This window comes from Melospiza georgiana, chromosome 4, assembly GCF_028018845.1.
Source record: "Melospiza georgiana isolate bMelGeo1 chromosome 4, bMelGeo1.pri, whole genome shotgun sequence".
Classification (NCBI taxonomy): Eukaryota; Metazoa; Chordata; class Aves; order Passeriformes; family Passerellidae; genus Melospiza; species Melospiza georgiana.
The window spans coordinates 53,294,898-53,322,702 of record NC_080433.1 but is presented as its reverse complement, the minus strand read 5'-3'; the positions used below and the strand labels follow the sequence as shown (position 1 = coordinate 53,322,702).

Genomic DNA, 27,805 nt, shown 5'->3' with positions numbered 1-27,805 from the left:
CAAATTTAACGAGTTCAACAGGACAATTCTCGAGTGTAAACTAATATCCTTGTCTCCACTTTGGGAACTCGCTGAAACCATCTATTTAGAGGGGCACTGCCGGGCTAAAATAATGCGGCTATTTAAAACACCGCCCGTGCCGGGGGGGCAGCTCCGGGGGTGCCGCGGGGAGCGCTCGGCTGTCCCCGGCCGGAGGAGGCACAGGCGGGGGGGCCTGCCGGGCACGGGCGCTGCTGGGGAGGCTCAGGGCCGGCTCGGTCCGGGAGCCCCTGAGCGGTGCTGGAATGGCGATTCCACCCCGCTTTTAACCGAGGCGGCGGCGTCAGGGAGCGACAGAGGCAGGAGGCAGGGATGCCCAAGATGGACGCGCCCCGCGCCCCCTCAGGTGCGAGGGACCCGCGCCCCGCCCCGGCCCCGCCCCGGCCCCCGCGCCGCGCGCGCGCCCCGGCGCGACTCGCGCAGACGCGCGCGCCCTCCCGCCTCCCCCCCCCACTCCACGCGGGAGCGCGCGCTCCCCGCGGCGCGGCGGGGGCGGAGAGGGGAGGGGAGGGGACAGCGCGGGAGCGCGCCCGCCGCGGCTCTTCTCGCCGGGCTGCCGAGCGGGCAGCAGCCGGAGCGGCGGCAGCAGCAGCGCGAGTACTCCCTGGAGCCTCTTCTCCCCGGGCAGAGGGGCCGCACCTTCCCGTGAGTACCGACCGGGCCGTCTCTGGCACCGCGCCGCGCATCACGCACAGTGAGCTGCCGCGCCCGCTGTCGCGCCGGTGTCACATCCATTCCCCCCGCACCGCCGGTGTCACATCCATCCCCGCGCACCGCCGGTGCCACATCCATCCCCCCGCACCGCCGGTGTCACATCCATCTCCGCGCACCGCCGGTGTCACATCCATCCCCGCACACTGCCGGTGTCACATCTCCCCGCACCGCCGGTGTCACATCCATCCCCGCACACTGCCGGTGTCACATCTCCCCGCACCGCCGGTGTCACATCCTTCCCCCCGCACCGCCGGCTCGGCAGCGAGGAGCCGCCCGGTCCTCCGTGGGTGCCGGGGCTGCTCCGAGGGGGCGGGCGCGGAGGCAGCGCCGGGCCCGCCCGGTGCGCGGCGGCCGCTGCGGGGCTTTGTTGCGGCGGCGGCCGGGGGCACCTCCCGGGGCGGGCGGGCAGGGCCGGGCCGGGCTCCGCGGCTGTGGCGCGCCCACAGCCATCCCCGGGCGGGCTCGGTCGCCATTTCGTGCGCGGCCCGGCGGGGGCGAGGGCCGGGCGTGTGCGGGGGAAGGAGCTGTCGGTGCTGAACTGCCGCCGTCCGCCTTTCGGCTCTTGCGCCTTTATTTATCGCCCGTACTTCTCTTTTTTCTTTCCCGGCTCCTCACAGTTGCGATTTTATTTAGGTGTAAAATAGCTACAGTGTCTCTGAATTGCGGGCTTTTCTTGTTTTCCCCTATTTTGGCTTCTTGAAGGCGATTAATGCAGAATATTGTGGTGAAGTCTGTGCACCGAGTGCGCTTGTCTCTTTGGTTATAAACTAATAATTAACCAAACCTTCAGCTGACACTGAGGTCTTCAGCATAGATGTGTTAGTTTTGAAGTCTGAAATGTGTTTAAACCAAGGCTTTGGAGTCTAAGTGTAAACAGTACCTGATTAATAATGCCAAGCTGTTTAAATATTTAAGATCATAGTGTGCTTCAGCCCAGTCAATAAGCCTGTTCCATACTGACAAGTACTCTGTGAAAAGAGTGCTGTTGCTTAGCTCTCCGTGTAGTTGGATAAAACAATGGAAAATGTGATATATAGCTCTGCAGTGAAACCTATAGATCATGACATGATGTTCTTTTATCCCTAAAGGTCCAGCTTTTGTGTGTTTATTCAAAACAACCTCCTACTGAGTGAAAAAGCCAGTGTCAAACACCTGGGTTTCTTTTTTCTAATGTTCTTTATGCATTTCTTTCTCTGTCTGATTTTGATTCTTAAGTATATTGTGGAAAAGGTAGATGAAACCTGAAAAATTTATTGTATCCAGTAAGTGCTCTATTAATAATTTTGACATCTCCCATAATTTATTGTAATAGATATGATAATTTATGGATAGTAGCTATATGGGTCTGTGCGTAAAACAGGTCACTGTACGACATCAGAAAGCATCTGGACTGTCTTTTGGGTTTGAGAGCAGCTTATATGCCAAGAGGCCGTCTTGCTGCTGTTCTTTGGCAAAAGGTATCAGCTGGAAAGAGAAAGGTAGTTCAGTGTTACACAGCTCAAAGGACCTAGAAATCAGAAAACTGACTTGCAGGTGCAGCGCCTTTTTAATATTTGCCTAATGTGTTTGATGTTATCATTTGTGTGACTATACCTCAGGCATTTGTTTAGTTTTGAATAGAAATTGCAATGCAAGTGACCAGAGCTCCTAATGAGTGTGATGCTGAAGTCTGTGAAAGTTACTTATTTGAATTTCAAAGCACTTTGAAATTCTCTTGTGTGTCTAAAATTAGCTGTCAGACTGTATCAGTATAGAACTGGGAAAGTGTTACATTCTGAGAATATTGAATGTAAAGAAGCAAACCCAGAAGGCTGCTTGGTGGGGACAGAGCTTGGGATCCATTGGATGGGTTCCCGTTCTGGGTTGTGCAAAGGCAGGGTAGCTAAAGGCAGACTGTGCAGTTGTGTCACTGCATCGGAGGGTGGAGTAGTGTGCACCAGCTAGTGCTAAGGATGGAGCTAAAACCTTCCTCACAACTCACAGATAAATCCACAACTAATCGTACTCATAATAACATCTTAATCATACTCATAATAGTATCTTAGCTCTGTCATTAGCATTACTGGCCTCAGCAGAATTATTCAAAAGTAATAATGTTCAAGGTGAATGAGATCACCAGAATCTGAGCCTTATCTTGGAGAAAGTGTATTATTTATCATATATACCACAGCTTGTTTGACAAAAAAGGCTGTAATAAGAAAATTTGGCTATTTTTAATGGTCTTTATTTTAAGAAAATGAAATAAATCCAATGATGCATACTGATACCTCCTGCTAGCTTGTTGCACTGTGGTGTTTCTCTTTGGTGCCCAAAAAGGTGACAGCAGAAGCTTTAGTAACCAAGTTAAGAGTTTCTTGGGGTTAATGAGATGTCTCTCTAATTGTCAGATTTTATTTTGAGGATTCCAATTTCAAGTCAGGTAATGCATGTTGCCTGTTCTTCCTGCTTTAGCGAAATGACTCGCCATGGTATCTGGACATAAATTATGTTGAATACAATAAGGGTTTGGCATTTTTTGAGCATTTTGATTGAGCTCAAATAGCTGAATCAGTCTAAAAATTAAATCTGTTTTGACTGCACCAGTGAAATTGCTGTTATTCTGTAGTTTTATTAATCTGTCTCAAATCACCTTGAATTGTGATTACTTAACTTCCATTGTATTGACACAGTTCAGTGAAATTGTGCTGTTCAGTTTTCACTGGACTTGTTAATTTCTTCACGTTTTATGAACAGAGTTAGTAAAATGGGAAGGCATAAAGAGGAAAGTATATCTTGGTAATGAAAGCTGAGGGAATAATGTAGGAGGTATTGTGTTGGGCAATATGCAATGAATTTGATTTTGCCTTCCTGAGTGGGCTGATAGTATTAACAGAATTTTTTAAATACTTTCTCTGCAGTGATAATTTGTTGCATTTCAAATTGGTGTGTGTATTGCCTATTCAATTCAGTATTCAGGACATTGCAACTTCTGCATTTATGAATACTGTCTCATAAATGTGATGTTAAGGGAATTTGTAAGGAGTTAATCTCCAATAATAAGATTACATGATGCACCGTAAGTTTTGTCCTGCAGTTGGTTAACCAGGAAGGGATAGTTGCAAGCTAGCTATCTTGCTTTCTTCTGAGCTACTGGAGGCTGGCTGAGCTTTCAGTTATTTACCTCAATAGAAAACTGAAAGGGAAAAAGTGAACAAAGGAGGTCTGTTTTGCCTGTCCCACTTGCTGGGCTGTTGTCTTTGCCCTTTTCAGTGAAGGAGGGGGTAGAGCTGGGTCAGAGTTGAAGAAGACTGAAAAGGAATTCAAGTCTTATATTGAAATGTGAATGATAGCTTAGTTTGAGCACCGAACACATTTGTTAGGATTGATTTTTTCCTGTCTGTGGGAGCTTTAACTGACAGATGGTGATGGACTGGCATATAGACTGCTAGAAGGTACAGCTAGATATGTGTTCAGACCCTGATTAGACACTCAGTAAACAAGTACATATCTGATGAGACTTTTAATACTGGAGATACTGATGCTAGACACTGTGTGACACACTAGACATTTGATTGTGTGAATTAAGGGCAGACCCCTGCAGCTGGCATACATTCAGGCTTACTTGTCTAGCCTAATTGCATTGCAAATACTCCTCCGGACTGATCTTTAGCTTCTCCCTTCTAGTAGATGTTGAATAAGTGCAGAAATGTTCATCTGGATCCTCTATTAACTGTTGTTAAGAAGCTTTCAATTTCTTTTTTTTTTCTTTTCTGTATGAATTGGGATGTATCTTAGCATTCATTTTGTGAATACACTGTTTTCCTACACTGTTTTGGTTTTGAAATGGCTCAATTCATAATGTGGTTACAGCTTTCCCCTTGTTAACTTTTTAGTATGGAAGCATAACAGCTTGAATTATAAAATGTTTCTGTAAGAGCTCACAGTACCCCCATTCTCCTTTAAGCAACTAAACTTTATACAAAAAAAGCAGCATTTGATGCAGAGCATTTCAGATGCATAAAAATAGCCAAGAGAGGAAAAAAAAGGCTAGTTCAAGTTATGAGGACGTGATAACTTTAAAAAACAGCCTCATTAGAAAGGAACTAGCTGTCTAAATTGTCAGTTACATCAGACAGAATTGGTACAGATGTTGTCTCTCTAAATTCTGTAAATACTCATGTAAGACTGCTGAATTTGGATGCATCCCAATGGGAATTGAGTTGCCCTTATACTTTTTCTGCATCACTAAGTATACATGGCTTTTAATTTCCTTGGGTTTAAAGTATGTAATTGTTACTGTTTGAGGGGGGGAAAAAAAGCTGATCCATAACTTCCTGGTAGCATGAGTTAGTCTTTGGCCACTAACTAGGTTTTTCTGGACAGCCAACCAAAAAATACCATTTTCCTTTAGACTGTTACCTAAGTGAGGACATGACAGTGTTTATACACGAGTACGGATTGTCTTTTTCTGATCTGTGCCCCTGACTTCAATTTTATTTTCTCTGTGTTTTCAGTGCTGCTGTGTTTGTCCAGCGTGATTGTGAGGGTTCATGGAGAGGAATCCTTTACAATGCCCTTTACTGCCTTTACAATGTGACAGCCCTGCAGGGCTGTGTGTGTGTCTGTGTATTTGCAGAGGTGGTGTGTAAGCAGTGAGTGCAGGAGCCAGCCTTTCAGCACCAGACCTGGAGTCAGGAAACAGTTCTGGTGGTGGAGGACAATTCCGTGGATTTAACTGACCAGAGCACAGGGGCTGGCCAAGGGGAGCCTTCCCCACTGAGTGCTGCAGCGTGGGCAGGGTAGTAGGAACCAACAAAATTCAAAAGACAAGGAAAAACAAATCTTGAGAAAGACCACTTTTCAAGAATGTTTAAAAGTCCAGTGGTGTTCATCAGTAGGCTTGTACACGAGTTTCTCTTTGTAACAAGATCAATGGTTCTCTTTGCTGTTTCTCCAGTTTAGAAGGACTAAGTAGAGTTTCCCACCCTCCTGCTGTTCATATCTCTAAGACAATCAGAATGCAGGAGGTGCTTGATGTGCATTCCTTCTTAGAATTTTCAAGTGATAGCAGGAAGAGGAAAGCTTGGCCACAGCTCTTCTTTGGGTGTGATAAACAGGTTTAGTGACTTGGTTACTGCCACTTTGAGTAAGCTGTGAGTCCCTCCACCCAGCCCCACCACCACCTGTAGATCAGTCCAGTGGTCTCTGGAAAAACTAAATAAATAATAGAAAGTTAAATCCTCTTTTATTGGTGCTCTTTTGAAATGGCAGTAATTTTTAAATGGTGAGATCAGCTGAATTTGGTATATTTTGTGGAATTTGTTACATGGCAACAAAAAAATCAAAACCCAGTTTTCCCGTTGGGTGAGATCAGATGTAGATAGGCTGTGCTAGCCATTTTACTGATTTTTCATCTCTTCTGACTAGTTAAGTCCTACTGAAGCTGAGAAAAGCAAAATATATTCCTTTTCCTTTCCCATCCTTTCAAAACTGTACAAGATTTGAGTAAGTTTGCAAGAGAGAGCTCTTCGTGAAAAGAGAAGAGAACAAAAATGTAGGTTTTGTGTGCAGGGCCGAATACCCTGAAGCCTCCAGGCATTCTTGAGTCTTGGAGCTGTGAGTTTTGTGTTCTGGTCCAGCTGCTGTGAAGAGCTGTGTTCTCTCCACGGAGGAAGTTTTTTACAATGAGAACAATCAGCCATTGGAATAATCTCCCCAGGCAAGCAGTTGATTCCCCAACACTGGACACTTTTAAGATGCATCTGGACAGACTTTTGGGACGTCTTGTCTAGACTGTGCTTTTGCCAAGAAAAGCTGAACCAGAGGTCCTTGAGCTCCTTTTCCAATGTGGTGTTTCTGTGGTTCTGTGTGATGTACTTGAGGCTCTTACAGACAATCCAGAGTCCTCCAGGCTTCTTTCTGCTGCAGGTGTCATTATTATTTCCTTGGCCTAGGTTTGGTTAGGGCATGAAGGCAGGTAAGAATTATCACTATTGCTGCAACACAGTCTCAGTAGTACTGCAAGGGTGTTTGGGACACCTTTGGGCTTGTGAAGAAACTCACCATTCATACTGGAGCTGTATGTAACTTATGTGTAGTTTGGTTTGCTTTTTGCCTGCTGTAGTGATTGTGTCTTTATAGAAATTTCTGTACAGTGCAGCTCTGACACCTGTAATGTGAAAATAGTCTTTCAAATATTCCTGCTTTCCCTCAGAAGCATTTAATGTGTAGCCAATATTTCAATGTATTATGAAGTGTAACATCTTTCCCAGACAACACCAAATTTATAATCTCAAAGTAAATTGAAACTTCAGTTCTGTTTTTCTTCTTTTATGTTGCTGGAGTAATTTGAAAATGATATCTAAACTTGGTTCTAGACAGGGACAAAACAAGGAATGTCTTAACTTACATGTGAGCAATTTCTGCATGATAAAGTTGAAATGTCGGCAGCTGGCTAACTGGAAACCAAGCCAGTCCAAGGAGACTAAAAGCTAAATATCTATTAGACCTTGTTGGTGGTAGTTGTATGAAGTGCATTTTTAACTTAAAAAGGGATAAAAGTGTTGGAACATAGAAGAAGAGTGTGACCACCAGAGGGCAGACACTGTGTAATGACTCCAACCCAAAATCCTTAGGAAGGAGTCTATGCCTGTAAAAATGCAATGAGATAATGACTGAATAAAAAAAAACAGTGAAAAGGCACAAAATTTCATACACTGACGGAAATATAATACTGTTTAGTGTTTAAGATGAAAGTAAATACATCTGCTTAGAACTCACCTGAGGTTTTCTATTTCAACAGTGGAAGTCAGAGTAGTTCATCAGATCATGCAGTTGATGTGTAAATAATGAGTTCTTTAACTCAACTCATTTGCCTTTATATTGAGTCCAGTAATTTTAATTTGAACATGTTTTTCATTTGGCAATGAAAAGTAGACTCCTTTCTCAATAGTTTCTCCCTTGTAGTTAAAAGAATAAAGAATCTCTCTGAATTAAATTTCATGTTTTCCTGGATATATCCCAGGATTTGCATATAGTTTTATTTTATTAATAATATCTGTGTCCTTTAAAGTGTGTAATTTAGCTCTTCAGAGTATTATGGAAAATATTTAATATTACAGACCTTAAATGCTTCAATAAAGTAGCCTTTGTCAGGAAAGCTGTAGTGTAGATTTTAGTGAAAAATGATGTGTAGTAATTTTTACTTAGCTTACTTGATAGGAATGTAGGTGTTTAATTAAAGTAAGTGAATATTTTGGGTTTTACTGCTCATGCACTGTCTCAAGTTACAGTGATAGTGTCTTTTCTTTGAATTATTTTCCTCTAAAACCTAGACTGGTTTTGTGAGGAAAGAAAAGCCTTTAACCCCTTGTTTTGAAGCCACAATATTTTTTACAATCATGTCTTAAAAGACCTTTGGTTGCTCTCTGGGGATGTCAACTCTACCAGTTATGCTGGTACTTTTTTTTACTACTAAAGTTTTATGTAATTCACAAGCTTCTCACCTTGGCATTGAAATACAGGAGTAGGTTTCTCGTCACATCCAGAATTGACAGGATCAGACATCTGAAAGGGTATCATGGGATTAAATATGAATATACAAATCTTAATAACTCATTCACTTGAATAATGTGTCGTAGCTTCCCCTGTCCCCCATGTCTAGAAACACCTGAAAATAAAATCAGAGTTGCAGTCAATAATTGGTTGATTTTTGCACCTTAAGAAAAAGTGGCCAAAGTAATGAGACCTGATAGCTTTCTACAAGGGCTCAATTCTATCCCTTAGATACAGTGGCAGAAACACTATTGCTGAGAACATCTGCAGCATCACAATCTGTTGGAAGTTAAGTGGCTGCCAGGGCTAATGCCAAAGTTCACATTAGTAGGAAGATTAGTCTCTGTGTTCATTATGTTATCCAGACATTTATGTGTGGTTTTTTCCTGAGGTAAAGCTGTCCTAAGAGTCAAACATTCCTGTGAATTCCCCTCCCCATTTAGTTTAACTGAGATTGTATTGAAAGACAGCACAACAGTTACTAATCATACTCAAGACAGCAAACTAAAGTAAATAAATACGATTTTTTAAATTATTATAAATGGGAAAGTTCAAATTGCAAACTAATAGGTAGCTTCCTTGTTTGACTGTCAATAGAAAGACATATTTATTGAAATGGAAGGGAGAAGAGGAAGAAAGTGCTGAAACCAGAAGAAAATGTGAAGAAAAGTGAGGGGAAACAGAGCAAAGAGAAGGCTGGTTAATTACATGCAAATAGGTACTATGATTTCTTGTTTACTAAAACAAAACTTCAAGCTGTAGTTTTAGTGAGTGTTGCTCAAAACTCTGAAGTATTGTCTGAATTAGTAAAGGACTAAGTTTAAAAAAAAGATTTGTAAGATTCTTCTCCTAAAGATTGTTCATCTGTTCCTTTACTTGCTGCTCACTAGTGTAAAAATGACCTTTCTGTGACAGTCTCTTGATCTATGCTCCAGTGATTATTCTGCACACATCTGAGTTGTGACAGAACACTGGAATGAAAATTGCAAAATAGTACAAGAACATATCTCTCTGAAGATGCAGAATAATTAAGATCCCTCAAGTTTAGTGCCTGGATTATCCTGGATAGTAGAGAGGATGGAGTGAGGCTTCTGTTTCTGTGATTATATTTAAAAATAGTTGAATATTTGCTTTTATTAGTCAAAGATAAATATCTGTGGTAATGGGAAATAATTTATAATTCAGTAGTTGTGGTGAGCTAGTGCACTACTTTAATTTTTGATCCTTTTCAAAAAAAGAATTCAGATTAGTGGAATTAGGAAGTGTTTGATTATAATTTCAGTAATTCTCCTCAGTTTTAATGTTAATTTATTTTTATAATTAACTATGAAAGGTATTGAACTGACAGCCTTGAAATATGACTTGGAATTTAAACATTTCAGTACTTGCAGTATATTGCCATTTGACTATTACTATGGGAAATAGAGATACTGGTAATTTTTAACACTGAATATCATTGGAAAGAACAACCCATCCCTTTTCAGACAGAACTGAAAATGTAACTCAACCTTGGTAATATAATTCAATTTCTGAACACTAATCCTCTAACAAAGACTTGAGCAGAGCACAAAATGAAACACTTGCAATTCTATAAGTAGGACCCAGAAGAGCAACATTTTTTACTCCCTTTTCTTCTTTATCCCTTCATTGCTTTTTCTACCATCCAGTGATAGATTTTTAAATACCTGCTATTCAGGCATAGGCAAGTAATTAGTATGTAAATCTTACTCTGAGTGCAATTGGGTGTTAGTAGGCACAGAAATGTAAAGTAAAACTTACAGTTGCCTTTTAAAAAGGCTTACATTCTTAATATAATCAAACAGTCAGACTTTGAAGTATCTTAAAATCTTTGTTGTCTAATAACTTCTGAGTTTTCGTATAAAATTATTTTGCAAATTTCTGTGTGTTGTTTGAGACTGTGGCTCTCTGTCCATACATTACCAGTCCTAATGAGATTGTAATGTATGATTACAGCTTCTAGACACAATTGATGGCTACTATGCAGTACAGTTTTTTAACACTTAATGCTTTTCAAGAATATTAAATACTGCTCCACTAAATAGATTCATATTGGTGACTTTTGTTACTGTTTTATGATGTCACTGTTCAATACCACAGTTTAAAAACTCTGTGTGAAAGGACACAAGGTTAGCATAAGTATTCCACTTTCAGAAGCCCTTCATGTAGCACACCTTGCTCATCAAAAGTTTCCTTTGCTGTTAGAGAAGCTGCATTTGAGGTGAATAATCGTATTGGTGATGTGGAAAGGAAAGCTTAGATTAAACTAGTTTAATTCTGAATAACTTTAGTAGCTTCAGTACTGGAAAGCTAACAACTATACTGTAAAGAAAGTATAATGTCCTGCAGATGGCTGAGGACAATGCCACTAATACTGAGTTTGGAGAGCCAGTATGGCCAGATTATCCTCACTGACTTCAGCATGAATGGATGATATTCTGTTGTAGTGAAGTTACTGATTAGGTAGAGAGCTTGATGACAAAAGGTGATGAGTTTTGAGATTTCGTTCATTTTTGTTATACTTTGAGCAGGGGGTGTGTTTGGGTGGAGCTTCCCTTGCACATCCAGCCAACTGTCCCAGGAGCTGGTTGTGGCTTTTATGTTACACTGGCAAGTTGCAATCATTAGAAGTATCATCATACAATAATTTTAAATAAAGAGATTTCCATTATGTGTATTTCTGTTGATTCTTCAAGCTGTGATTTCTGCCAAGGTTATTTCTATTTATTTTTCAGGCTATGTATTAACTGTGCTATAAATGTAGAAGTGCCCCAAATTGACTTCTTGTGAGCAAATGTAGGTAAGAGAGCAGGAGAGTAACTTTTTGTGCTGTGCTGTCTGATCTGAGGTCAGTGTTAGTGAAGGGATTTGTGTCAATTCATACTCAGCAGTCCAGGTGACTTCCTTGTTACACTGCTGAGAGTTCTGTAACTTACTCTGTGCATGCATGTGTTATCTCCATGGCTTTTTTAAACTTCTGATAATTATCTGATCCCTTTACTGACTTGGATAATTGAAATAAAACTATGCCTATAGGGAAGGAAATGAGGGTGGGAGTGACACCTTCTGGGGTGATGACTGTGCTTGCACATCAGCACTGGTTCCCCACTGGTCCTAAGGTGTAACCTGTGTTCGGGATTACGGCTGCTCATCACTGTCATTCCAAGCAGCCATGGTTGGTCTTTAAGGAATAGGAAAACTGTTGGAATTGCCTAACAGTGTATATGAAGGAATAAGACTAAGAACAAACTTATCTGTGATGGCTGGGTTTTTTGAGAAGCCAGAGTTGTGAAGCTGATCATGCTTGGACTGACTGAGAACCTGTGATGCGAGTGGTAGGTGCAACCTTCACTTGGGAAATACAGTTCTGATCCTGTCTGGGTAGTAATTTAAAGTACTTGCAGGAATTTGCAGTGAATTCACTTCAGCTATTTCAGAAAAAATGTGTGAGAAATGACTGGAGTTCTATTTTTCGATCTGGTGTCATTATTTTAAAATTGCATTAAAATCTCAGTGTTACTGGCTTTTTCTGGTCCACCATCTATGTAAAATGGGAATGATGCCTCTAGGATTGATCTGAAGCCTGAATTGGGCTTTTGATAATTTGCTGTCATTTAGTTCACTGCAACTTTGATAAAACAAGTATTTCTAGGGACTACACCAGAAACCTAAATTTGGAAACCATTAAGGAAGCAACACAGATGCAGATGAGGTAGGCTTAACGTGTTGACAAATTCTGTGAGATGACCATAGTGTTTCCTTGAAAAGGACAATGCAATCCCTTGTCTCCAAATAACTTTCTCAATATTGTTGCACAGACAGACAGCTGTTTGTTTAAAGAGTGAATGGGAAAGGTAATCAACTAGTTTCTGTTGTGTTGAGTAATGCTCATTTGAGGAATCTAATCTCTTGGATAGGGTCTGATGGTCCTTTATCACCTGGTGGTGGAAGTCTCTTTGTCTGGATTAAATGAGAGTCCACAAAGCATTTTCTACTGATTACACATGATCTGTTTCTTTCAGTTTACCATAAACTCTATTCCATTTTGAATTTCCTGGCTGTCTTGCTTATACACAGGAGATTGCCACGTAAATAGGAGCAGTTTCAGCTGCCTGAGGGAATCTCTGGGAATGCTGGATTCTCAACATCAGATGCTACTCATGCTTGCAAGCAGCTCCAGTTGGCCTGTGCACAGCTGGAGCTGCCGAGGGAAACTTGAGGGACTGTCCATTATTCCCAGCTGAAGGGTCCTGTTTACCAGCTGCCTTGTTATAAAGGCAGGTGAGAGTTTATTCAGTCATCATGCTGTGCAAATGCCACAAGGGACTGATTTGAGATATTTCATTTGAACAGTTCCTGGTCCATGCTGGGGGCTGATGAGTAAGTGTGCTGGGTGTGCACACAGACACAGCCATGGTAACTGTATGGTGTTTTGAATTTAATTTGGTTTTTCTCCATAATTATAAATTCTGTATATCTTGCTACAATATAAAATATATTGGTTTAGACCAAAATTTGGTAGTAAAATCAGGATAAAGGAATGGACATACATTTTACAAACTTTCTGGAAAAATTTTGTGGCTGTTTTCCTGGAAGCAGACTATGTCTTAAGTGGTTTCTGTGCTAGTGTTAATTGCTAACTTTACAGCCATTGCCACTAACAGCATGTAATATTTCAAACAGCCTGCTATAGCTTCTGAAATGGGATGCCTGTGTCCTGATGACAGCATGGTGTACAAATGTTAGTACTTCATCAAGACTGTATAGCAGTAGAGCTGGGCACTGGGAAGGTGATGAAGGCTGGGAGGGTATTGCCACACATGTATCCTTTTCCCTGAGGCACCTGCTTTGAGCCACAATCAGAGATGAGACCTTGGGGTACTTGTTACTCTGCTGAGTGTGTGCCAGACTTGGTAGGACATGCAGCACTTGTATTTTCAAATTTAATTCAAATTCAAATTTCAAGAGACCATCAGACTAAACTGAACCAGATCAGGGCTTGGAACCCTGTTGGACTCCAGAGTATTTTTCTGACAAATGTTACTGCAGTAATTGAACATATCTGTAAATATAGTGTTCATTGTGTGTTTATGCATAATAAAGTGGAATCCTGTCTTCATAACTTAAATTCAGCTGTACCAGAATCTGAACTATCTGGTATGGGGTAGACTTGCCCAACAGAACTTTGTTTTTAGCATTTTGCATCTTGTTGAAAAATAAGAACTCACTGAAGACCAGTCCAATGAAATCCTTGTCTGTCTTTGCTTAAAAGCATTAAGGAATCATTAGGATATTGTATCTAACTTTGAATTTGTTCCTTTGCTGAGCAGAGTGGGAGGCAAATGTTTAAACCAGGTGACTTCCAGAAATCCTTTCCAACCTTTACTACTCAAGTTATTCTGATGTCTTCTGTCCATTTCAGAGCAAGTTTGTCTGTTGTTCTTCTGTGGACAAATGTTTCAGAGTATTGGAAAAAGAACTTTTTTTTTCCCAGTGACTGGGTCACAGAAGAAGTGAGAGATCCTGGTTCTGTTGTGTTTTGGTTGTTGGGCATTTTTTGTTTGGTTGCTTTTTTGTTTGTTTATGTTTTGTTCGCTTTTTGTTTTGGTTTGGGGTTTTTGTTTTTGTGGGATTTTTTGTTTTTTGCTGGGCTTCATGGGATCTCAGTCCCTTTTGTTCTCTGGGTTCTGACTGCCAGGACCTAGAGCATGGTATGTGAAAGTTTTCATCTGTCCCGAGCCCCTGTGCAACAGGGAATGAAAGGCTGCCAGATTGTACTCTCCAGTGAGCCTGTATTCTGTAATAAACCTTCAGCAGCCCCGTTCAATCAGCCCTTCTTATGGGGAGCTTGATGATGGATCCCCCATCAATCATTAAATGTGTGCCACAGCCACCTGGCTGAGGAGGACTGTGCTTCTCAGGAATTGTGATCCCCACCACATCTGACTTCTGCAGCTCTTCAAGAGAACTCTTGTAGACTTCAGGTGCCTAATCACATCTACTTAGGGAGCTGTAGAGTGCTAGACCAAAGCCAGGTGTTTATCTGCTCAGAATATGTGTTGTGTGCACAGCTGGGGGAGTGAAGTTGACTCTCTAGGAACTTCTAAGGCTCACCTGGGGCCTGTGCAGTGTACTTGGATATCTGCCTGCATTCTGTGACTTTTTTATGCTACAAACTAAATTGCTGTTCAAAATTTAAGTGGGATAAGGTGAATTAGCAAAAGGTTTAGTATTAACTCCCTATCATAAAGTTATCTGTTTTATTAGTGGCAGAATTTGTTTTGTCATCACATCCCATGGATGTGAGTAATTAACCAAACTGGAATATTAGACTCTAGTTTAATTTCCAAGGATAAGTGATGATAATTCTCTAATTTAATTTATATTTGTACTAAAATACTAAACTTCAGTTCATACAACTGTGCTGTTTATGTATACCACAAATGCTACGAAGACTTTTCATGAAATAAAGAAAAAGCCCCAAACCAGGTCTACTATGTGAGTCCTGGTTTGGATGCTGCATTTGCAATTAGAAGACATTGATTTGATGTCACAAGTATTTTTAACAGGATTTACAAAATGCAAATAGCATTATGTAAGACAGATTACCTATGGCTTTAATACAGGATTGTTTTTAAGCCAGAGGCTACATTTTGTTGGGTTATGTATGTTTAAAACCAAGCACATTAGGATTAGGCTTGGCAGAATACCATTTTCCAAATCCTTTATATTTTCAGGTTAGATTACTTCAATTTTTTTAATTTAAAATATGAATTGAAAATGCGAATTTTGATTGTTTTTTAAGTAACTTTCAAGGTGGATATCTTCTTGAGTCAGGATTGTTACAAACAATCTAATTTGTGTTGGCAAAATCAGAAATTGCTGTAATCCATCATACCTCCATAAAGTTTTTTTCTAAGTCGGGAGCTACTTGGTTCCAAAACCAGCAGAAAAGACCAAATGCATTTCCTGCATAGCAGAACATATGTGGATAACGTGTCACATTGCCAAGCAAGTCAATCAAGTGTTGGCTTTGCAATGAATCATGAGGAAAATCTTACAGGCACTTGAACTCCAAATAATTTCTCAAAGGCCTCATACGTACAGTATCAAAAGTTCTTGACCTTTAGGTGAATGAGATTTCAGGAAACTTACACAGCTGGTGTGGAACAACTTCATGTGACTCTGCATTGTTGTCATTGCTTTATGCTCTGAATGCCTGAAATATGGCACTCCCTAACAGAGAGGCTAAGAAAGTCTCTGACAGTGGTAATGTTTCCTGCTGGAAAGCTGAATTGTTGGATGTACTCAGCAGCCAGGGTTCCCTATTAACAGACTTAACTGGAAGGATGCCTTTTTGTCCCCCCAGAGTAATTTCAGTTTTTCTGTTTCACATATCTTATGCCTGGTTTCATGCAAATATGTTGACATCTGGTTTGTTCACCAGATTTCTTCCAAACTTTTATTACCCTAGTGTTTTTTCCCAGGGAAACATTTGGCAGCATTTCCTGCATTGCAAGGAATTGTACATAAAATTTAATGTATAGACGCCAAGGAAGAAAAAGTAGAAACTTAAGAGGAAAAAAAAAATTTAGCACTTGTCAAGTTCTAGTATTGCACTTAAATATGCAAGAAAAAAACCCCAACTTGTACTTTGCATGAAGATAGTTTATTCTTCCTATTTTAAATAATAAAAGTTCTTGCATTCTGTGACATGTATTCTCCCTCTGCCATTTCTAGGGAGCATTCAGATAGATGCTCATGTGCTTTGCAGTGGGGGATTGATGATTATTTCTGAGACCTGAAAAGTGGATTCTGACTTTCAGAATTTTAGTAATTTCTGGTAAAAATTGGCTGGAAGGCACCTTAAGAAAAGCTTTTAGGTGATTACCAACAATTTACATTCAAAGAGATAAAAAAAAACCAATGGAGTATGAAGCTTGATGTTTCTTAAATACCAAGGAAGCAGCTGGAAAAGCCCATGGCTTCCTGCAAAGCTCAGCTTTCCTTGTACCCCTCAGTTTTAAGCAGGCAGGAATTAATCCTGGAGATATTGTGCTCTCAGCTCTTAGATGACAGCCTGGTCAAGGACACAGTGGTGTTTTGCATGGCTCTTAAACCTCTGCTCTTGAATAGGTGGGATTAGTGGGGGTTCTTGGATTTAACAGTGGGAGGGGAATGGGTGTGGAACAGCACTGTGATGGAGCAGCAGTGATTGCTTCCTGGAGTGACAGTGCTGCTGGAAGAGATGCCCCTTTCTCCTGTGCCTGTTCAGCTACAGGTGCTGGCTTGGTTTGTTTTCTCCAGCAGGTTCCTTGTTACCCTCTGTGCTGCCTTTTGGTCAAGCTGAGCAGTGTGCAGAGCACATGTGCCACAGCCTAGGACAAAGCATGATGCAAAGGGGAGGTTTCATGTCCTCCTGTCAGAAACTATTTCCTTTGTTTTGGACTGATACAGGGAAGGGGTAAACATATACCTGTGTAATAGATACACCTTCAGAGTGACACCTGCTAGCCTCCACCATGTGGAAACCTTACCCCATAAACTCATTTAAATGAAAAAGAGCTCTTTTCATGGGTACAAATGAGCCAGAAATTGCCAGGGAATTGTTAAGCAGTGAGTTAGCAGAGCTGAGGTAAATACAGCAGATGACTAGCAAGTTCTCTGCTGTCACCATCTCACACAGGACATAAACTGAGCTGTCTCCTCTGAAAGCAGGAGTGCCAGTCCACCTGGAGAGGCAGAACCGCTGCTCTGGCAGCTCTGGAAAGCTTAAGCTCTAATGCTGAGTCTGATCCTCCTGGATGCTGTCCTTCCTTGGAGAGGCTGACACAGCACTCTGAGGAAAAGGACACAGGTTTGTTTTATGCCGGGGATGTGAGCAGGGTGATGATCTAGCCTTCTGTTTTGCAAAGCTGTATTAAACCAGTGTGGCCCAGCCTGTGTTACTGCTTGCTCAGCCTGTTCTAGGGATCCAAACAATTAGCTATAGATAATATCACCTAATTCCACTGTGAAATAAAAGAGAATGGGTGGTCAAAAACCTCCTGACAAGAGCTGTTTTGCTTCGAATAATGCAAATTAAGCTTCCTAGCCCAGTGAGCAGGGAGCTTTTTGCCTGTAGCCACAGGTCTTTGTTCCCTTTTCTGACAGACTGCGTATCCATTCATCTCTCTGATTAGGAGAGCTGCTGCTACAGTCAGTCAGGAGTGGTAAGTGTGTGTCTGGCTGATGTTGGTCTCGCTTGCATTCAGGAAGTCTCTGCACAAGCACATTTAGCTGTCTTTATGTTTGGGCTTGTTAATGGTGACAACTTAAATAAATTAATTTCCAGATTAATGCTTACTCCAGTCCCTTTGTCAGACATGTGAGCGAAAATTGGTATCTCTGCATAATAGAAGTGCTAAATGTATTGCAAGAGAGGGAATACTTAAAAGAAAATACTTTTTTTTTTTTTTCCTGGAATGTGGTATCTTTAATATGATCATTTTGAGAAAACAGAAGTTGGACTCTATTAATTCATCATGGCTTTTGGTGAGTCTTAGTAAGAAAATATTTATATCCTAAAGCCAGTTTTTTAGACCCTTGTCTATTTAGAAAGCCATCTATTAAAATGATATGCTTTGTTTATAATCAGAGAAGTAACAATTTCTATACATGAGAAAAAAGAGGCAACTGGAAGATTGTTTTCAAAACTGTTTCCAAGTGTGGCTGTAGACTTTTTTCCTGAGATTTGGGGGAGAATAGTGGTTTTTGAAGGAGAAAAAAATATTACACACCAGATGCAGGTGCAGCTGAATTATACCGTAAATATCAGATATGTATATGAAAAAAAATTTAAAAATCCTCTTCTGTTTGTGTGTTGTTTTCCCAGTTCTTGGTTTGTTTTTGTTTTTTTTTTTTTTTTCACCCAGTGATGTGCATTGCACTGACTTTGGTCTAATCATAAACTTAAATGCTGAACATAAATTCAGTATTTAATTCTAGATATTTTTTGACAATTCACAATTCATTATGTAGCTATTTTTTGTTTGACTTTTGGTTTTGCTATTTTATTGTCTTCTGTTTTTCTGCAAGGCCCTTCATCAGTTGTAGCCAATCCTTATAGTTACGAGGATTTTGGAGCTCTTAAAGGCTCAGGGTTTACTCCTTTTCCAGGTCATTTCTGAGTACACTGAGCAGCATGAGCCCGAGCATGGATCCCTGCTGGACTCAGGATAGCCTCCCTTCCCTCCAACATGATTTCCTAGTTTGAATTTTAAAGCTGCTCCTCTCAAAATAAGCAGAATCTGTAACGAGGGCTCCAAGCTTGTACTTTTTTCCTCTCCCATGCTTAATGCCTGGTCTGCATTTAGCAACCAGTGTTCAGTAGCAGTGCTGTTAGATAATTTCTGTGTCTACTTGTTGCTGTGGTTTTAACCTGCTTTGGTGTCCTAAAATACAGACTTATACTGTGGGACACCATTAACTCTAAGCTGCTGAAACTTGGAATAGAGAACAGGGGGAACAGTGTGTAAGGAAGGGCACAGTTTAGATCTGTTTTATGCAGTAGCTCGTTGGAAATAGTTGGGAAGAAGTTCATAGCTGATTACAAATCAATGTCCTTTTTTTCAAGGTGTAGTACTCTACTATGTGTTAGGATTTTAAATTACTTTTAAATAAAGTAAATGAAAGCCTAATAATGGATGTTCCCATCTTCAACAGCAAAACATCAATTCTGCTTTTGAATTTCTGCTTTTTATAAAATGGATACGGATACTCAGACTGAATTACAATTATTGTTTTAATTGCTTATGGTATAAATGCAGAAATCAAAAACATGTGACTTCTCACTCCCAGAGATATAATCATTTAATGATAGTCACAATTTTGCATAATTTTTCATACAAACACTTGTCCCTCTTCAGTTGCTGAGTCAATGTATGGTGACAATTGAAGATGAGGTCATTCTGAGTTCAATCCATTATCTAATGTTACTTACCTTTGCATCATAAAAGCAGAACTAAAATGTACCAAATTTGCAAAATGGCAAGCTGTCTGTGGCACGATGGGGTATTGTTCTGGGTGTGGGAGCCAGGTCCCAAAACCAGCCTGTAGAGGTGGGGAAAGTGGCAGCAGAGCTTCTTGCCAGTGAGAGGGTGGTATGACTCAGTGCTCTCAATGAGCATGCTTGACTTCTGAGTGCATTTCCAGCCTTTTCTTGGATCAGAATAGCTGTAACTTTGGGGCAGCCTGACAACATTGCCTTTCTGTGTAGTCATGTTGAGAAAGCTGACTGATTCAGCCTTCTTTTTAAATAGTTGCATGTGTAGTGGCTTTTCTGGTTTTGCAGTGAGTTGGTTGTTGTGTGCTGAGTTGGACTAGCAGCAATTCCTGGCTATAATATACTCTTTTGCTTGTGTATTTTTTCCTTATGATTCAAGTTTCCAATAAATTGCAAATGCCTTCTTTGTTGTCTATTTCTCCCCTCCTTTCACTAGTCAATGTCAGTGTAAGGGTTTCATTGGGCAGGACAGTAAGAAAGGACAGCCAGTTGGAGGCAAAAAGAAAATGAAACCTCAGAGTTCTCAGGGGATGATAAGTGACTGGCAGTGGCAAGATAGCAAGAGATTTCTTTAAAAGAGCTGTGTGGAAGAAGCAGAGAGCTAAAAATGTTTTTAGCTATACTGAGAGAAGAAACAGATGGCAGACTAGAAAACTAGGGGAAAAAATGGCAGGAAAACCACATGGAGATGACTGTGTTGTCTTTATGGCAAAACGGAGAACAAGAAAATAACTTTACATTGTAACATCATAGAAGGCCATCAAATTTCTCCGGCAAAATTTGCTCCTAGTGCAGCCATGCTGGCCGTCACAAATCACCCTCTTATTTTCCATGTGCCTAAGCATAGTTTCCAAGAGTATTTGCCCCATGATCCTTCCAGACACAGCTGTGAGATTGGCCTGTATTTCTGTGGTCTTCCTTTTTTCCCTCTTTTAAAAATGAGTGTTATGTTTCCCCTTTTCCAGTCAGTGGGAACCTCATGGGACTGCCATGACTTCTCAAATGTGATGGACAGCTTAGCAATTCCATCTGCTGGTTCCCTAAGGGCCTGTACATTGATCTCATCAGGTCCCATGGCCTTGTGCACCTTCAGGTGCCTCGGATGGACTCAAATCTGATCTTCTCCTGATCTCCTTCACTCTCCCAGTTCCTGCCTTTGATGTGGGTGATGTGCTTGGAGCAGTTGCCAGTGAAGTCTGAGCTCACTGAGTTCCTCAGCCTTCTCCATATCCCAGGTAACCAGGTTTCCTTCTAGAGAGAGCCCACATTTCCCTAATTTTCTTTTTATTGTGGATGTACCTGTTGAAGCTTTTTTGTTGCCCTGGAGAGATGTAGTTCTATCTGGGCTTCAGTTTTCCTAACATGGTCCCCGGTTGCTTGCACAATTGCTCTGCATTCCTCAGAGGCTCCCTGTCCCTGGTTCCACCATCTGTAGACTTCCTGTTTGAGTGTGTCCAAGAGCTCCTTTTTCATCCATGCAGACCTCCTGGTGGTTTTACCCTCTTTTTTGGGATACATTATTGCTGAGCTGGGAGGAAGAGATCTTTGAATATTAACCAGCCTTCTTAGGCCCCCTTCCCTCTGGGGCTTTATCCCATGGTACCCTACTGAGCAGATCCCAAAGAAGTGACCAAAATCTGCTCTCCTGAAGTCCAGGGCAGTGAGCTTGCTGTGTGCATCCCTTGTTGCCCCAAGGATCGTGAAGTCAGGGTAATCTGAAGTGGCTGGTGTTGCCCCTGTGGCATCTCTCACTCCCTGTTGCACTGTTGCTCCCAGGCTCATGTTTATATACTTTGAAAGGGAATATAAAGAGCCCACATTGTCTCTAGGGCAGGAGCCTCATGTGGAAGAGGTTTTCCCTCAGCCTTTTTCTTATCAAAGAAATATGCAATTAAAACACAACAGTAAGTCCTCCCATACTCTTTTCCTGGGCTGGATTCATTAAATAAATCACAGGCTGCTGTAGCCCCGTCTCTGTGATCACAGACATGCTGGTGCAGAATCGAGCTGACAGATGAAGGCAGCACGAGGCACTGCTGAAGAGGAGTCTGTCCCAGCTCTTTTTTCCCCGTTGTCCCTGAGGCAGTTCATCTCAGCACAGTAACCTATTTCAGTCTTACTGGGCTGGGCTGCAAATTTCATTAAAATACAAGTTAAATGATATACAAAAAATATTATAAGACAAGCTTGATTAGGAGATGAACTATAAAATTCATATTACCCCTAGGTGTTGTTTGATTATTATAATTTTTATTTGAATTTGAGAGCAATTATCTGTTCTAACTGAATCTTGATTTCTAAAAAAAAAAAGGGATTAAAAAATCAAATATTTTAGTAGACATAAAAATCTTAATTTTTGTAGCTGATTTGTGTCTGTTAGAGCCAGAATTTTTTACTTTTTTTTAAAAGTCACACTGTGTGTAATGTTCATCTTTTGAATTGAGATGTCTTGGATACAGTTAGGAATAATGTTGAATCTTCAGTTTATCTGTGAGGTCAGTCTTACACCCTGTAATGATAGTAAATTTTTTGGGTTGATTGACTGAAATGGGCTGGTGTGTTCATTGAAAGGGGTTCAATTATTCTACCCCTTGGCTTCTGAAAAAGCATAAATGCATAAGATGAGTGTGAACCTCCCATGTTTATATGGGTTATGTTCTAGGAAGCATCTGTGAATAAAGGGGAACTCAGACTGTCCTGCCTGGAAATGCAGAAGTTCAGGCATGAGGAAATGGCACTTTGTTTTGGTTCTACCCCAGAAAAACAGGCCTGTGGCCTTTCCCCTTTATTTCTTTCTCACACGTTGTGGGTTCTCACCTACGTCATGTGTTACATCACAAATTCAGGTCAGACCAGACCTGCTTTGTCAGACAGAGCCCTAATTCACCATCTGGGAGGAGAGACTTGGCCTGTGCCAGGGCAGCAGAGCTCGTGTGAGTCTGAAGTGGGCAAAGAGCAACCCAGACTCCAGTGGGTGAACATTAAACACGACCCTTGTGTAGATCTAGTGGTTAACACTGTGAGGCTCCATTTCTTTCCTGGTGAGATGGATTTTCATGGATTTCCATCAACTGGAATATTCATTTTCAGCAAAGCTTGGAGTTCACAGAAGGGGAAGATGATGCTTATTTTAAACTGATTTTAGTCATTGTCACAAATTCCCTCATATTTGTCAGTTGCTCTTTCCATATGCACTTACCAGCACCAAGATTTTTATGTACATTTTTAGGTGTTTGCATGTAAAGACACTTCTATTAATATTTAGTCTTTTACCTGTCTTAATGCTTGTTCAGTTTGGCTGGAATAAAGAGACCTGACAATCATACTGTGATCTATACCTGCCTGTGATCCACTACATTGTGGAACTCTGAGAAAACTTGCTCATAGATTTATGGAGGTGCATGTGTTAAAGGCCATAGTGTTATCTACACACTGTGACAATTTACTTACAATTAACTTCACCAAAACATTTATTTGTTTTCTGCTGAAAACATTTGGTTATTGGTGTATATTCTTACCAGTTTTGTTCTGGCTTGACCTTTAATACAGAAATCTACTCTTCCTCAGTGCTGGTGATTTCAGAGAAGGAAAGCAATTCAGTGACTCATGAAGATGTTCCCATAAGCATTTGTGGCTTATTAAATAAGGCTTCATTTTAGTGATACTCAATTTTGATATTTAATACTGTGTTTCAGAATAAACCTAAATAGTTATTTTTCAGCTTTTTTTTTGGTTGGTTGCTTTTGGGTGGGTTTTTTTTTCCTTCTTTTTGTTGTTTGTTTAATTAATCATTAATCTTGGAAAAACATGAAGGTGTTTCTCTAGGAAAGCGCTAATCACTGGGAAGTAGTTTTACTGCTCCTAGTATTATACCAGGAAAACCGGCTCTCTGTCAATCACAGTGGAAAACAAACTATGTTTGTTATTGTATGGTTAAATCTTAACATCACATAACGACCAAAGGTTACTACTCTCTGAAAATTCTGCATACCTTGGCGTTTTTTGTTTGTAAGATCATAATAGCTGCTTCAGGGGTGGAAGGGTGTTAGTCTGGACAGTGGAGAGGCTGAAGGACCCACCTGAGGTGGAAGGGTGGGTAAGCTCGGTCAGGGAGGCACAAAAAGTTCCCACTCGGTGCTTGGCACTGGCCCTGCCTGGACTTGGGCTGTCTCCTGCTGTCTCCAAATAAGGCTTTTTTTCTCTGCCATCCTCGGCAGGTGCCTGGAGTTTGGCTTTGGTTCAGTATTAGATCTAAGCCAGCCATATGCATTCATGCATTAAATGGGAAGCTGACAAACTCTCTTGGAGTTCAGGGTGCTGGGTGTGTCTAAACTCTCTCCAGTAAGCAGCCTGAGATCCCAGCATGAGGTTGGGAGACCTAGTCTGACTGCTCACAGCCTTCCCTCCCAGGCTTGGCAGGGTTTACCAGCCCAAGGCAGCGTGGAGAGCCTGAGTGTGCTGTTCCTCACAGGGTATCTGAAGCTGATTATATGCAGATTTTCATACTGAGCTGCTTTACATGGCTGTGGTGTTGCTGAGCCACCTGTACCACGCTGCCTCTGGTACTGTGACCCGCAGCACAGAGCTCAGAAGGGGCCAGCTCATCCCTGTCACCACTGTGGGAGTCAGTGCTGGGTCCCACACTGCCCTGGAGATGGAGGTTTGGAGCACCTGAGCTGTGTCAGGTGTGGCTGTGCTGTGCCACGGTGCCAGTGGAGACCCACGGGCAGAGATAAAGCTTTGTTTGAGACAGTCTGAGCCTGTCTCAGTTTTAATGTCAAGCAGGAAAGCAAGTATGGATAGCTTGTAATGAGTGGGGGTGGAGGATAAAAATGAGAGATAAGAAAAGAGAAAAAGTGTGTTAAAAGTGCATCTTCACTTGTGAGAGAGGGAAGTTTCTCTAGTGCAGGAGGAGAGGATGTGAATAGTGAGATTTTCCAGTTGTGAAACCTGCACTGTTTCTTGTGTTTCCTGTTGATAGTGGTTTGCTAGAAATGATTCAGGGGCTAAACTGTGTGGTCTCTCCTTCAAGAGAAATATCTTAGCCCTGCCCAATGTCCTAGGCAGCAATAAATGACACCTTCTGGTCCTGCTGAGTGCCCCAAGGATGAATATCTGCCTCCTTCTGCCCTGGTGACTGTGTGCTGGAGCATGCAGTGACCCACCTACCGCAGAGGAGGTGACACTTCTCTCATACTGGCTCATGTGGCTGAGATCAGTGCCCTGGGAACAGGAACAGGGTGGGTTATGTTCTGTCAGGGAGGAGTGGGTGTAGAACCAGGAATGCAATGGTCTTAACATGCATAAGATAATTGTGGTTTCCAACAGGTTTGGATCCCAAATGATCCCTGCTATCCCATTGTCCAGCACCAACTCAAATAAAGTAATAATAAGTGCTACTTCACTGGGCGTATGAAGTAGGAAGATCCTTCCCCTCCTGTGAGGTATTTACCTGAAATCTAGGGCAGAGGTTTTTTCTCTGGTCTTCTTAGAATTGGAGTTTTAAATTTCACGTAGAAGTGGTTAAACACTTGGTTGCCTAAACAAAACAGGGAGAGAGAAAAATCCCAGTTGGTTTTTGCAGTTCACACCAAAGACTAAGTTTGTCTAGACCTTTCCATTCTACTTAGCTTTAAGAGGAGGAGTTGCAGAGTAATATTTTGTTTGTTTCAGACTTTTTTCATTTCTGTTGTTTCATTATTGTTCATGTGATTAGGTCTAAGAAACTATAAACTCTAAGAAGGAAAGGGTTTTTGGATGGAGAAAAGTGATAAAATATGTATTTTAAAATATTTTTTAAAGCTTTAAAGTATTCATTTTCAGTTGAAGGTTGAACAGTGGAATAATTTTTATGCTATGAGAGGAAGGTGTGGTGTTTCAGGGTGGGCTATTTTGCCATACAGAAATGTAGAACTTTCATTTCATGTTTATTGAAGTATGGAAAGATGTGGAAAGCAGAACTTGGGTGTCAGGCTCAACAGGAATTCTTATGACTTCTTTTCATGTTTCCCTCCTGCTTAATCTCTTGTAAATCAAGAGAAGTACCTTGTTATACTTTCATATAATGTCATAGTTTTCAGTCATGATTAGTGTGCTTGATAGGCATTCTTATTTCTTCAGTAATTAATAATGAGTGTCTAAAAAGTGTTGGATTTTTTCCTCTGCTGCATTTCATATGCTGCTTGTTAGGGAAAGCTAAATGACTTCACTGCTTTTGGCCTTTTTCAGTTGTCATCATTGTTCTGTAATCAATTCTAGGATGCAATATTGTCATTCATTTCAGTCCTTTCCCTTCTCTGTGAAGACAGCCAAAGATGCCTGTGTATCAGAACCACCTTTGTTGAAATAATCAGTGAGGTTCAAGATGATTTATAGGAACCAGTGGGCGATCCCCCCTTTGTTGGGGCGTCCTTTGTCATCCTAAGGACGGCAGTCAGCGTGGTGTGGCAGTGAGTGGGCTCTAAAGAGCAAGGGTGCATGTGGGGTGATTCATGGAGTACTGAAACAGGATGACTTCAAGTCAGACTTTTCTAAGTTCAAATGTTTTCTAAAAGTACAAACTTTTTCTACTTTTGTTTGGGAATATGTGTAATCGTCATTATTTTGCATTTCATTTAATGTGTTAAACCTGCCCGAGACAGTTGTTGGGTTTGTCTGTGCTTCCCCTGCTGTTGGTAAGTGCACTGCCTCATTAACTTCCTGGCCTAACAATAAAGACCTTGCAAAGACTTTTGTGTATCGCCAGACAGATGATGCAAGGCATAAATACAGCCTTGGGAACATCTTTAGTGTCTTTCTTAGTGAAACCTGAACATAAAGGTTGGTGTTTCTAACTGGCAGGATTTCAGTAGACTTGCATCACTGTTGGAGCCTAAGTAAATTTTTTTTTCTTTCTGTCCTCCTCAGATGTGTAATGGGGGAAAAAAATTACAGCATTTCACAAGGCAAGAAAGAAAATCCTATCTGAGTGATGGTTTTGGCACTTTTTAGTAGGAAGGAGAGTGATGACAATAACCTCCAGTTCAGATAATAATTCCCAGTTATAATTATTTGTGAGAATGTGCTATATTAAGAATTCTATGCTTTCCTGACATCATTTTCAATTAACTTAATAGCTGTTAAATTTGACTCAGTCTCTCTATGCCCTGCTTAACATGTCTTGCTTTGGAAGGCCTTGTTTTCCTCATTAGCTGTCTGTATCCTTAATTATATTATTTCTGCCTTCAGCAGGATTGTAATTTAGTTTATTAGATTTCTAGCACAGAGTGATAGCTAGTCAACTGTCAGATGTTATTTGACAAACTTAGCACTATTTCCCCAGATGACCTCTCAAGGAAGTATGAAGATGTGTTGCCTTCTAGCACTGGACCCATAAACTATTTTTCAAGCAGAGTGAAAAGAAGAATTTAGTCATGGTGTAAGAAGAAGCATACTCAGCTTCCTTTTTACATGAAGTACTTTCAGGGTTTTTACTGGAGAAAATAATTTGCTTTTTCTTCTTTTATATAGGATGAATTTACACTGGCAAGTACCAGTGTTATTCAGATGTCACCAGAAAATGATAACCCAGAAAAATGAAAAATGCAAGAAATTATGTACCAGGCAATATCTATTAACTTTTTTAACTTGAAGGCTATCTTGGTGCTAGACCAATAATTCTTGATGAAGAAGTTTTTGCTCAAATGATGTTAAAGACAAGATTTAGTTACACAGCGGAAGGTGCTCATCCTAAAGGAAAGCAAGCTACTGTTCTCTGTTCTCCTCTGTTCTCCTCATTTGTATGGAATGTGGAATATTCTATGGAAATTCTGTGGAACTGTTTCTCAGTTGGGTTTTTTAACTGTAATTTAAAAAATGTTTTGCAGTTTTTAATTATTTAACATTTTTAAAGTCAGTATCTTTATGTCAGCAGATAAACTGGGAAACTTACTCATTTAGTGTTTTCTATTAGGGGGTTAAATGTTTTAAAATAGAAAAGTAGATGGAAATGCTTGATTTCTGGAGTGTGTTGTTAGCCCTCACATTGGAAATTTCCTTTTGAGGCGGTGGTGGTGGTTGGGAAATTAGCAACAATTATTTAAAATAAAAAATTCTGCCCACCATGCCTAAACCATCAAATATTTAAGTGCCTTTTTGAAGGTTTATTGCATAATTGAAGCAGTCATATACTTTTGTTTCTAATAATTGATGGATTTTGTTTATTGTTAAATGAGCTCAGACAGAATGTGCACAGCTGTCTGACTTGTGTGGTTGTGCTGATCAGTGTGTACTGCAGTGTTCCTTATGCTTAAAAATATTGTATTGTAGGTATGTGGTGGAGGTCTGCTTTTGTTAAGGTCAGCCTCTTGGGAGTTCTTCATTTGGTGAATCGTGTAGGATGGTGCAGTGATTAGATGCCAAGTCACGATCCAGTGCTTTGAGCTAATTTTACTTCCAGTGTGCTGCTTTTGAATTGAA

General features: G+C 40.9%; 1 protein-coding gene across 27 annotated transcripts in view; it reads left to right on the top strand.

The window, feature by feature from the left end:
- Positions 1 to 551: 551 nt before the first annotated feature.
- The window catches only part of NRCAM (neuronal cell adhesion molecule), a 146,526-nt gene continuing 119,272 nt past the window's right edge, over positions 552 to 27,805 (top strand). For all 27 annotated transcript variants that reach the window (XM_058022611.1, XM_058022605.1, XM_058022608.1 and 24 more), the window contains exon 1: positions 552 to 684. The gene's annotated coding sequence lies outside the window, so the exon portion shown is untranslated. The remainder of the gene's footprint in view (positions 685 to 27,805) is intronic.